At 52.5% G+C, this 10,670-nt stretch overlaps 1 protein-coding gene across 1 annotated transcript in view; it reads left to right on the plus strand.

The window, feature by feature from the left end:
* Positions 1–4,069: 4,069 nt before the first annotated feature.
* Lrrc2 (leucine rich repeat containing 2) overlaps positions 4,070–10,670 on the plus strand; it is a gene marked incomplete in the record, with an annotated part of 36,254 nt that continues 29,653 nt past the window's right edge. Inside the window, 1 exon segment of the mRNA XM_013513588.1 lies at positions 4,070–4,508.

Genomic DNA, 10,670 nt, shown 5'->3' on the forward strand with positions numbered 1-10,670 from the left:
AGCCACATTAATAAACCTCTACAGAGGAACAGGTAAAATTAACTGTCATATTATATTACAGTTAACCTACTATATCTTAAATATAATTTAATCGCCTTTAATAATAAAATTAATAATGAGCTATTTTACTTTTTAAAAAGTAAGTCTTGGGGATAGTTGTGATTTTATCTTTTAATTTTGATTTTTAAGAGTGCATGATTGCAGTGCGTAAGGATCACTTCCTGGCGGGCACTCGGTCCACGGACAGACCGCACCGCAGCCCTCTCCAGGGTCCTCGCTGTCTGGGCGTGGAGCGGCGGGCGGGGGCGGGGGTGTGGCCCGGGCTCGGTGTGAGCAGCTGGGGCTCTGCGATCGCTCAGGGTTGGGACACGTGACCCTCCAGGGCCGCTCCCGCCTCCCCTGGCCGGGGCCGGGCGCCGTGCTGGGAGCTCAGCCTGGGCATGGGAAGCGCTGGGCGCCCTGGCCACCTGCTGCGGCGTCCGTGACGTCACCGGAGTGGAAGGCGACGTTTGCCCAAGTTTGAGCGTCCTGGAAGGGAGCTGCGCGGCGCCCGAGTCCCGTTCCAACGCGAGCCCGGGCGGCCTAGGGAGTCTGGGGCGCTGTGTGTGTGGGCGCTACGGACAGAGCCCGAGCTCCGCGGGAGCCACATTGCATGTGCACACCGAAGGGTCGAGCCCTTGGGCCCCTGCCTGGGAGCTCAGAAGCTGGACAGTGTTTCGGAGCTCAGAAACTGGACAGTGTTTCAGAGAGGCCCAGCCCGGGGATCTGTACGCAGAGAGCCTTCTAGAGCGGGACAGCGCCTTCCTGGCCTATAAGCACATGTTGCATTTTTGTAATTTATTTATTGGTACTGAGAATTGAGCTCAGTACATCCCCAGGCCCCAATTCCTCTTTTATTTTACTTTTATTTTGAGACAGGGTCTCACTAAGTTGCTCAGGCTAGGCTCAAACTTGTGATCCTCCTGCTTCAGCCTCCCAGGTAGCTGGGATTACAGGTGTGGGCCACCACACCGGGTCCTATTTTGTGTCTGCTCAGGTAGGCACATGAGAAAATGCGGATCCCTGGACCCCAGCCTAGACTCTGTGAATCAGGAATCCCCACCCTAGGCAGAAGGGCACCCCAGGCCGTGCCAGCCACTGAGGAGCCGGTCCTAGGTCCCCCTGAGCCACCTGTGCTAACTGCAGATCCCTCACCATGGTCCAGGAAGGCAGCGCTGCCCCTGAGCCTGGTGACCTCAGACCCTCTCTTGTGTGTAGGGAGACCCTGGCCGGCTGGGTGCACGTTCCCCAGGCAAAACTGAGGACTTTGGTTCCATCTAAATTTCTGATTCCTGGCAAATACATTTCCAGCAGAGATGTCACCTTGCCATATTCGAGGCATACTTATAACAAAAAATGTTTTCTTTTTCTGAAATGTAATTTTGATTGGATAAATTTCTCCATCTTTTTGGGGGGCACGTTGTAGTCCGGGGCCTGGGGTTTATGGAGTCCCACGTGTCGGCTGTGTCACAAAGGTCCTGTGGTATTTAAAGCAATTCCTGGGAAAACTTTTCGCCCTAAGGACAGTTCAGCTTTGGAATGGTTGGGTCTCTTGCAAATTGAAATAGTACTTAAGTTGTGAATCGGCCTGGTCCATTTAGGTTCTTGGGTTCAGAATATCAGGAAAAACAAACAAAACAAAAGGGAAACGAACACCAGTTACTAATAATATCAACAAGGAAAATGGGAAGGGACTTAGAGGAGGAGGGAGGGTAGGGGAAAGGCGTTAAAAAAAGAACCACGCTGTATTACACGCACAGACCCACTCCCCAAGATGACTTACACTGCACGTGCTACAAGCGTGTACTAACAAGATAAAAAATGAAAAAGAGAAAGAATCCTAAGATCCTACCCAAAGTAATAAAAAAGCATTTATCTGGGTAAGATTTAATACAGTAACAAAGACATTTGAGCACTGCTAACAACTTAGTATACAATTTAAAATAATTTAAGCGGGGCATGGTGTACATGCACACCTGTAATCCCAGCACTTGGCAGGCTGAGGCAGGAGGATCGCTGTGAGTTTGAGGCCAGCCTGGGCTACAAAGTGAGCTCAAGACCAACCTGAACTACATAGTGAGACCCTGTCTCAAAAAAAAAAAAAAAATCAAATAATAATAATAATGATAATTTAGTTGTAGATGTCAACAATTAATAAATGTCAGGGCTGGGGGTTTTGCTCAGTAGCACAGTGCCTGCCTGGCAAGCGCAAGGTTGTGAGTTCGATTCCTGATACCGGAAAAAATAAGCAAACAAAACAAAACAAAACAGCAAAAATTAATAAATATTCTCAATCTTAAATAAATAGAAATAAAATTACTTACATATATCAATAAACAGAAAATGTTTTTGTAGGAGACAGTCCTTAGAAAAGTAAAGCAACATAAAATAGAAGGGAAAGGGTTAGAGGGAAGGAAGGGGGTGCGGGGAGGGAGCAGGCAAAGTGGGTGACTGCGCTGTGGAAATGATCAAGTGTTTGGTCCCCAAAATTAAACCCACCGGTTACTAACAACGTACCTCTGGATAACTAATAGGCACTAATAGACCCTACAGGAAACAACTGCACAATTGGGACACCCTTCTGAGTACGCATGGCATAGAAGGTGCTTCTAGTTTCCGGCAAAGGTGAAGGTTATGCGAGAGCTATCGCCCTGTGACGGAAGGGGTTGGGCCTGGGAACAGCAGGAAGCTGCATTACCGATCGGTGTCTTATTGTCACATCTGCTGCGGTCACATGTCACATCGCGGCAGTGAGGGCTGCCAGCAAGGCGGCTGCCCGTTGAGCGCTCTCTCTAAAACAAGCTACAGGTGTGGTGGCGCAGGCCTGTGATCCCAGCTCTCTGGGAGGCTGAGGCAGGAGGTTGGGAAAAGTTCAAGCTCAGGCTGGGTAATTTAGTGACGTGGCTAGACCCTGTCTCAAAAAATAAAGGAAAGGGGCTGGAGGCTGTGGCTTAGCTCGAAGGCCCTGTGCTCAAGCCCCAGCTCCACAAAGCGAAACAAAACACTCTAAACTCATACATTATAGGAAATTTAAAAGTATGAAAATGAAATCAAGGGTCTGGGGATATAACTCAGTGGCACAAGCGCCTACCTGGCAAGCGCAAGGTCCTCAGTTCGATCCCCGGTGCCACAAAAAAAAAACGAAAAAAAAAATTTAAAAATGAAATCAAGACCTTGTACACGTTGCTTCAAACACTGGGAAGCCTTCCTATTCCCTGTGTCCTATGGTTTTTTTATTTTTTATTTTTTATTTTTATTTTTTGAGTCAGGGTCTCCCTGTGTAGTTCAGGCTGGCTCTGAAGTCTCGGCGATCCTCCTGCCTCGGCTTCCTGAGTGCTGGGAGTAAAGGCGTGCTGTCTTGGTTTTCTAATCCGGTTTCTCGCTTGGTCTCCAGCCTTTTCCTTTCTCTGTTCCGCCCCTGCCCGGTGCCCCCGGTTTGCAGACGGATGGGACCAGCGACCCTGGGTGGCTGGGAGCGCACCGCGCCCCCCCGTGTTGTCCTGGGCAGAGTCACGCGGGAGGCGTGGACGGTGCCCCGCGCCTGTCCCGCGGATCGAGTTCTCCGCTTACAAATATAGCCGATGAGCCCAGCCGAGCCGCGGCGCCTTCCGCGGGGTCGCTGCGCGGTGTAGACCGCTCCGGACCGGGTCGGCAGCGGCCGGGGAGGTAAGGGACGCGGGACGTCGGCGCCGGGGCCGGGGCCGGGGGTGGGGCTGGCGTGGACTCTGCGCCGGCCGGAACCCCGTCCCAAGCTGGTTCGGAGCACGGCGGGAGGGGCGGGGCTTCCCGCAGACACGGGGTGCGAGGGGCGGGTGGGGTGATGGGAGGCCCAGAGGAGATACCCCTGACTCGTCTGCCCCGCAGGAGCCTGAGCCCGCGTTCTTGGAAAAGCCCCCGAAGTTCACGGACCCCCTGATTTCCCCAGACACTTGGCCTTTACGTCTTTATTTTGAGGCAGAGTCTTGCTAATTTGCACAGACTGGGCTCAGACTTGCGATCCTCCTGCCTCAGCCTCCGTGAGTACTGGGATGATGGCACAAGCACCTGGCTGGCCTTAATTTCTTTTCTTTGAATAATGGACCTCCCCGCCTCGGTTTTAAGCCCCAGACGCGAAGGTCCCAGCCCACCGCCCAGCCGAAGCTCTGTGCTGCCCAGCCCCATTGTATCCACGCGGCCTGGGGCCAGGGCCAGGAGAGTCTGAGGCGGACCCGCCCTCCCAACCCCTGCTCCCCAGGCCTCCCCTGCTTGACCTTCCAGTTTAGCAGATTACCAGCCAGGTAACCGGATGTTCCCAGGGCCGCGCTGCCCCCGAGCCACAAATGAACTGTGACTCACGATTCATCCCCGAGCCGCGGGACCCCGTGTTCCCGCGATAAAGCCCGCGCTGGGCAGCGGCTCGGGGAAGCTAGAAGGGAATTTGTGAGTCACCCCTTGGCGCCTGGTGTCCCCCGCAGTCCCTGTTTGGACCCAGCCAGGTGTTGACAGCAGTCTCCTCCGCCTCCAGGACGCGTGGGGTAGACCTAGGGAGGGAGGAGGGACGCTGGGGGCTGTGCCTGGGCACCTGCTTGGTCTCCCTGCCCTCTATCCCCTGTCCTGTCCCTCCTAGCCTCGCGGAGGGAGCCCCAACAGATGGTGGGCTTTGGGGGCCCTGCGGGTCCCCCAGTCCTCCCCACAGGGGTCTCCAAGCTGTCCAGTCCAGCTGTCACTGACAAGAAGGGACAGGACTAGGGGTCTGAAAGCATTCCCTCCCCCGGCGTATGACTTCAGAGTGAGACCAGGGCTCTGCGCCAGGGGACATGCTTTTCCAGTCATGCCCTCTGGCTCTGGAGGGCAGACGGCACCGTGACAGATCCTGCTAGGACCGCGTCCAGAGGCAGGCGAGGGAATGTCAGCCCAGCCCCGCTGGTGACCCCAACTGCTCACCCATGCTTTGCGGCACGGCGCGTCCTGCTGTCTGGCACTGCGGCACCACGTCCAGCCCCTGTTGTCAGGTCGGAAGCTGGGCTGAGACAGAGCTCTCGCGCGGATGGTCCCCTTCTGCTCGGTCCCAGGAAGGGGCGATGGATGCAGCCCTGGTGGCGTGTGCCAGCTGGGTTTTGGAGGCCGAGCCTGGGTGTCCTCTGCCGCTGTGGGCCCCAGCTCCTCCAGACTGCCACAGCACCCTCTCCACGGGGCTGGCACTGCGCACAAGTCTGGGCCTCCTGGGTGGCTGCTTGTGGCAGTAAACTCTGGCTCCTCTGTGGCTTGGACCACAGAGAAAACAAGATGTACAGTGGAACAGTATGGCGACTCTTTACGTTAAAAACGCACTGAAGACACATTCCGTCCCCTCCGCTCCAAACCTTTGCACCCACTCGTCCCACGGCTCCTGTCACTTCCTGCAGCCACCCTGCAGGCCTCTTTCCTGAGGGTCTTTAGCTGTGCTGTCCTGGATGCCTTGATGTGCTAAATGGATTCAAAACACTGACCTTTCCTGGTCGTGTTGACTTTGGGAAGAGCCAGACGTTGCCTGGTGCCAGACGGGATGAATGAGGTGGGCGAGGACAGCGTCGTGTTTTCGCGGGCGGCCTTTCTGTTGGACGGCGCTTGGCAGCGGCCTTCCCTGCGTTTGATCACAGCTCATAAAGACCCTCAGGAGTCGGAGCTGCTGCAGAAAGTGGCAAGAACAACGGGATAAGTATTTTTGAGGCGAGGGGAGGGTTTGAGGGGGACCCACAGCAATGTGTCTTCTGCTGCAATAACTTTTAAAAACTTAAGTACTCACTGTATTTTTAAAGCACACCTGACATTAAAAAAAAACCCAACCAAATGATATAACTTGCTTCAGGAGCTTCGAAGCAGACAATTGGTAGAGACAGGATCAGGGGCGTTGGGGTGAGGGGAGAGGCAAAGGGAGGGGAGATCACAGCGATTTTGGGGCGTGGGGGGCTCGGAGAGGCTGGGCTCCATGCTTGTCCCACAGGGAGGTCTCAGAGGGATTTGAGCCAGGCGGCGGTGTGACCTCTTTCCACGACTGTCACTCTCAAGTGAAGTGAGTGGGACACGGCGAGCAGTTAGGATGAGGGTGTGACATGCCAGCGTGAGACGTGCGCGCCCTCCAGGCCTCAGTGGCGACTGCAGTGTGAATGGGTGTCCCCCGCATAGCAGGTGGCAGAGGGGCCCCAGCCAAGGGAGTGACTTCCGGATGGCCATGGCGGGTGGCGTGTTCCCTGGGTGGGCACACTGGGATCCCAGTGGGTTAGCACTGACCTTTATGAAGAGCCTCTTATGTTACTACCCTTTCTCTTATCGCGGCTTCTTGAATGTCCCTGTGACTTCCTTCAGGGTGAACGGAGAGGACAGAGAGCACCACCTTTGGGTGCTAGTGCAGGGTCACACGCTACCAGTGTCACCCATGCAGTTCATTATATCAGTCACTTAAGTCCAGCCACGGCCGGGGGCAGAGGAGCAGGCCTTTCTGAAGGGAAGAGTGGGAGAGACTGTGTGGTGTTGCTAAAAGCCAGCGCATCCTCCAGAGCAAACTATTTTGTATTTCTTTGTCCTTTAAAGCGAGGAGCAGCGAACTCTAGGCACAGGCCTGGCACCTGCTGCGGGAGCTGGCCTCTCTGTTCTATTTTATTTATGTTTTATTCTTCTTTCTTTTCTTTTTCTCCTTTTTCAGTACTGAGGGTTGAACCCAGGATTTTTGCACTGAGCTAGATCCCCAGAATATAATGAATGTTTTTTTAAATTTTGAGACAGGGTCTCACTAAGTTGCTAAGCTGCCCAAGGTGGGCTTGAACTTGCGATCCTCCTGCCTCAGCCTCCCAGAGTGCTGGCCTGACGGGTGTGTGCCGCCATACCCGGCTGGCCTGTCCCACTCTGTTCGCAGCACCTGTCAACGCTGGTTGGCATTTACACATCGCAGACTCTGCTGTTGACAAGTGCCAGGCAGCCAGCCGGGACACCTCGGCTCAGGAGTCAGGCCGAGTGGGGACCTGGCTTGCAGCCGGGCATCCACCTCAAGATGACCACAGGTGAGGAGGACACAGGTCACACACTTGGAGGTCACAGGGGCAGAGAGAGGCTGCCCCCACTGGTCTTGCAGGGCTGCCCCTCACACCCTGTGCCTCTTCCAACAGTGTCCCCAGCGGGTGGCAACGGGCTTGACAACCTGTTCATCCCTGCCCCAGCCTCGCCAAGGCACGAGGGCAGGGTGAGCAAGGTCGCTCTGCATGTCCTTGCCTGAGTGACATTGTCTGTGTGAGCTCTTGGCCCGCAGAGCCCAAGATACTTCTTTATTTGCGCTCTCACTCTCGGCTGGAAAATCTGCTTCTTGTTTTTTTTTTTTTTTTTGGTGGGGGGCGGCATTTTCTTTCCCACTGGGAATCCGAGCCTGGTCAGGAGCGGCTCAGGCTGTCACCCGGGGTGCTGTCATAGTGGCCGGGATGCAGTGTGTCCCTGGTGTCTGCGACCCGGCTGGGATGGACTCAGCCCCAGGGGGCCCGTCTGTGCCATCGGGGTCACTGGGGTCGGTGCGAAGTTGCTCACTGTACTGGTAGAGGGGACCAGCTTGGTCGAGGTTTCTTCCCCTGTTGCGTTGTTTGCACTGAGAGCCTTCAGACTCTGCAGAGGTCAGTTCCTCTCTTTTCTGCTTTGCCGCTGTAGGTTATGGTAGCATTTCTATCGCCCAGAGAAAGTTCATGCTTAGGAAATCACATTTTATATATTCGCTTTAAAGTTTGTGCAGATGGGAGCTCATTCTACAAAGAAGGGATTAGCTTTGTAAATTTGATAGGAGACCCTCTGTCTCCCAAGCTGCAGGGTGTGGTGGTCCACCCCTGTCCTCCCAGCACTCAGGAGGCTGAATCAGGAGGGTCACCTCTAATTCCAGGCCAGCAGGGCATGGTGGCACACGCCTGTAATCCCAGCACTCTCGAGGCTGAGGCAGGAGGATTATTGTGAGTTCGAGACCAGCCTGGGTTACAAAGTGAGCTCAAGGCCAGCTTGAACTGCATAGTGAAACCCTGTCTCAAAAAAACCCAAAAATAAAAATAAGTTCCAGGCCAGCCTGGGGTACACAGTGAGACCCTGTCTCCAAAAGCAAAACAAAACAAAAACCAAACCAAAACAACAACAAAGTAAAACTACTTTTCCAACCCAGCACCGCCTTACGAAGCTGCTAAGCCCCTGGACTGAGGTGACTGCCTCCAGTTGTCCAGACAGCTTTGCAGTCAGTCTCGGCCTGCGCAGGGTGCCAGGGCTGGACCCAGCACTTAGGAGTGTGACCTCCAAGCATCGCGTGTGAATCTCTGGCAAACGCGGTTGTTGCCGCCTGTCCCAGGAGTTCTCGCTCCTTACGGATTTGCAAACAGAGTCCCACGGCACAGGCAAGACCCGGATGTTAAGTCCTGGCCGATCCACAGCTGCCTAGGGGAGGAGCAGAACCTCTGTCTGAGCTTTGCCAGACTGTAGGGTGGGTTAGACGCCTGGGTGTGGTCTTCCCACCAAGCTCCGAGAGCCACTGGGATGGACAACGACGTACAGAAAACGTCGGGGGCTTCTGGAATTAAGTTTCACATGTTGCCTGCAACTTAGGAAAGACATTCAAGTCGTTCTTCTTAACATGACCAAATGTTTATTTATTTTTTTATAGGAAATTTCCAAGTCCTTTCTTTTTTCCTAAGTTTTTATTATGGAAAATCTTTTTTTTTGGCGGTACCGGGGATCGAACTTATGACCTTGAACTTGTCAGGCAGGTACTTATGCCACTGAGCTATATCCCCAGCCCTGGAAAATCTTAAGCATATGGAAAAGTTGAAAGAATTACACAGTGTTCCTGTATAGATTCCCCTCCTAGATTCAACAACTGTTAATACTTTTTTCTTTCTTTTGTTTTGTTTTGGAGACAGGGTCTCACTGTGTAGTTCAGGCTGGCCTTAAACTCATGGTGATCCTCCTGCCTCAGCCTCCCAAGCGCTGGGATGACAGATGTGAGCCACCAGGCCTGGCTCCCTTTTCTTCTTTTTAAGTTATCTCAGGTCCTTTGTCACAGCAGTGGAAATCCAGGGGCAACGAGAAGATAATGGAAGGGCTCCAGAATTCTGCATGTGAGGGAATGGAAAGTCTTCCCCTGTGCCTCTCTTGCATCCCCGCCTGGGTCAGGTTGGCCGAAACTCAAAATGTAAAAAAAAATTAGATTTCAGAGTGACTATTTTTAGTTGACAAATCATAGTTACATATGTTTATAAGGTACAAGGTGATATTTTGACACACATATAATGTAGAAAAATGATATCAAAGTAATTGACATAAACATCACCTATATACTTTTTATTTTATAGAAAGACATTTAAAATTTACTATCTAGATTTTTTTTTTCCAGTACCGGGAATCAAACTCATGACCTTGAGCTTTCCAGGCAGGCACTGTGCTGCTGAGCTAAATTCCCAGCCCCTACCTAGATATTTTGAAATATGCTTATTTTTGTGGGGTACTGGGGCTTGAACCCAGGACCTTTGCACTGAGCCACATCCTCAGCTCTTATTTATTTATTTATTTGGCCTTTTTGAGACAGGGTTTCGCTATGAGTTCAGGCTGGCCTTGAACTCACTTCGTAGTCCAGGCGGGCCTTGAACTGACAATGAGCCTCCCTCCTCAGTCTCCCAAATGCTGGGATTACAGGCCTGCACCACCACGCCAGTCGTCTTATTTATTTTTTATTTTGAGACAGGATCTTGCTCTATTGCTAATTTGCCCAGGCTGGGCTTGGGTTTGCAGTTCTCCTGCCTCAGCTTCTTCTGTGGCTGGAGTTACAGGCATGTGCTAGCCACCTTGTTTGGCTACAATACATTATTGACTTGCATTCTGCCGTGTGTCTGGAGCCCTCTGACCAACACCGCCTTCGCACACCCCTGTCTCTCTCTCCGGCCCTCTCTGCCCTGATTGCCTAGGTTCCCTGCGTCAGTGGGTCAAGCCTGAGTCCTCTTTCTGCTGGGAGGAGCTGCGGTGCCCGAGGGTGGAGCAAACCCTCACGGCTGGGTCCCCCCGCTCAGCACTCCCCTTTGTGGCCAGAACATGGGTGCGTTTGTAGGAAACAAGGACAGGGCAGGGGCGCTGCCGCCTGGGTTCCTGAGAAGTAAAGATAGGTAAGAGTTAAGAAACTTGAAGGTTACTGGAGATGGCCAGTATAAAAAAGAGAGAGAGAGAAGACGATATTTATAACATGATCAACGCCCCAAGAATCTGAGAAATAATACTGAAAGGTCCAATGTTTGCATCATCAGAGTTCCAGGAGAAAACAGAGTGTAGTGCAGGAAAAACATTTGAAAGCATATTGGCTGAAAAGTCTCAAATTTGGCAAAAGAAATAAACCAGCCAGTTAAAGAAAATAAACAACCCCTAAACAGGATAAGCCCAAAGAAATACGTACCCAGACATACCACAGCTGATCTAAGAAAACAAAGACAAAGACAGTTACCTTGAAAATGGGAAAAGAAAAATAAGACATCACAGGTGGGAGAATCAGATTCAAATGGCTGCAAATTTCTTATCTGAAACCATGAATGTCAGAATAACATGGTGTGGCATTTTCAAAATGCTGAAAGAAAAGACTGGCAGACACAGAATTCTATAGCCACTTCCTTCCAGCC

This window comes from Chinchilla lanigera, unplaced genomic scaffold (assembly GCF_000276665.1).
Source record: "Chinchilla lanigera isolate Chin_1 unplaced genomic scaffold, ChiLan1.0 scaffold00019, whole genome shotgun sequence".
Classification (NCBI taxonomy): domain Eukaryota; kingdom Metazoa; phylum Chordata; class Mammalia; order Rodentia; family Chinchillidae; genus Chinchilla; species Chinchilla lanigera.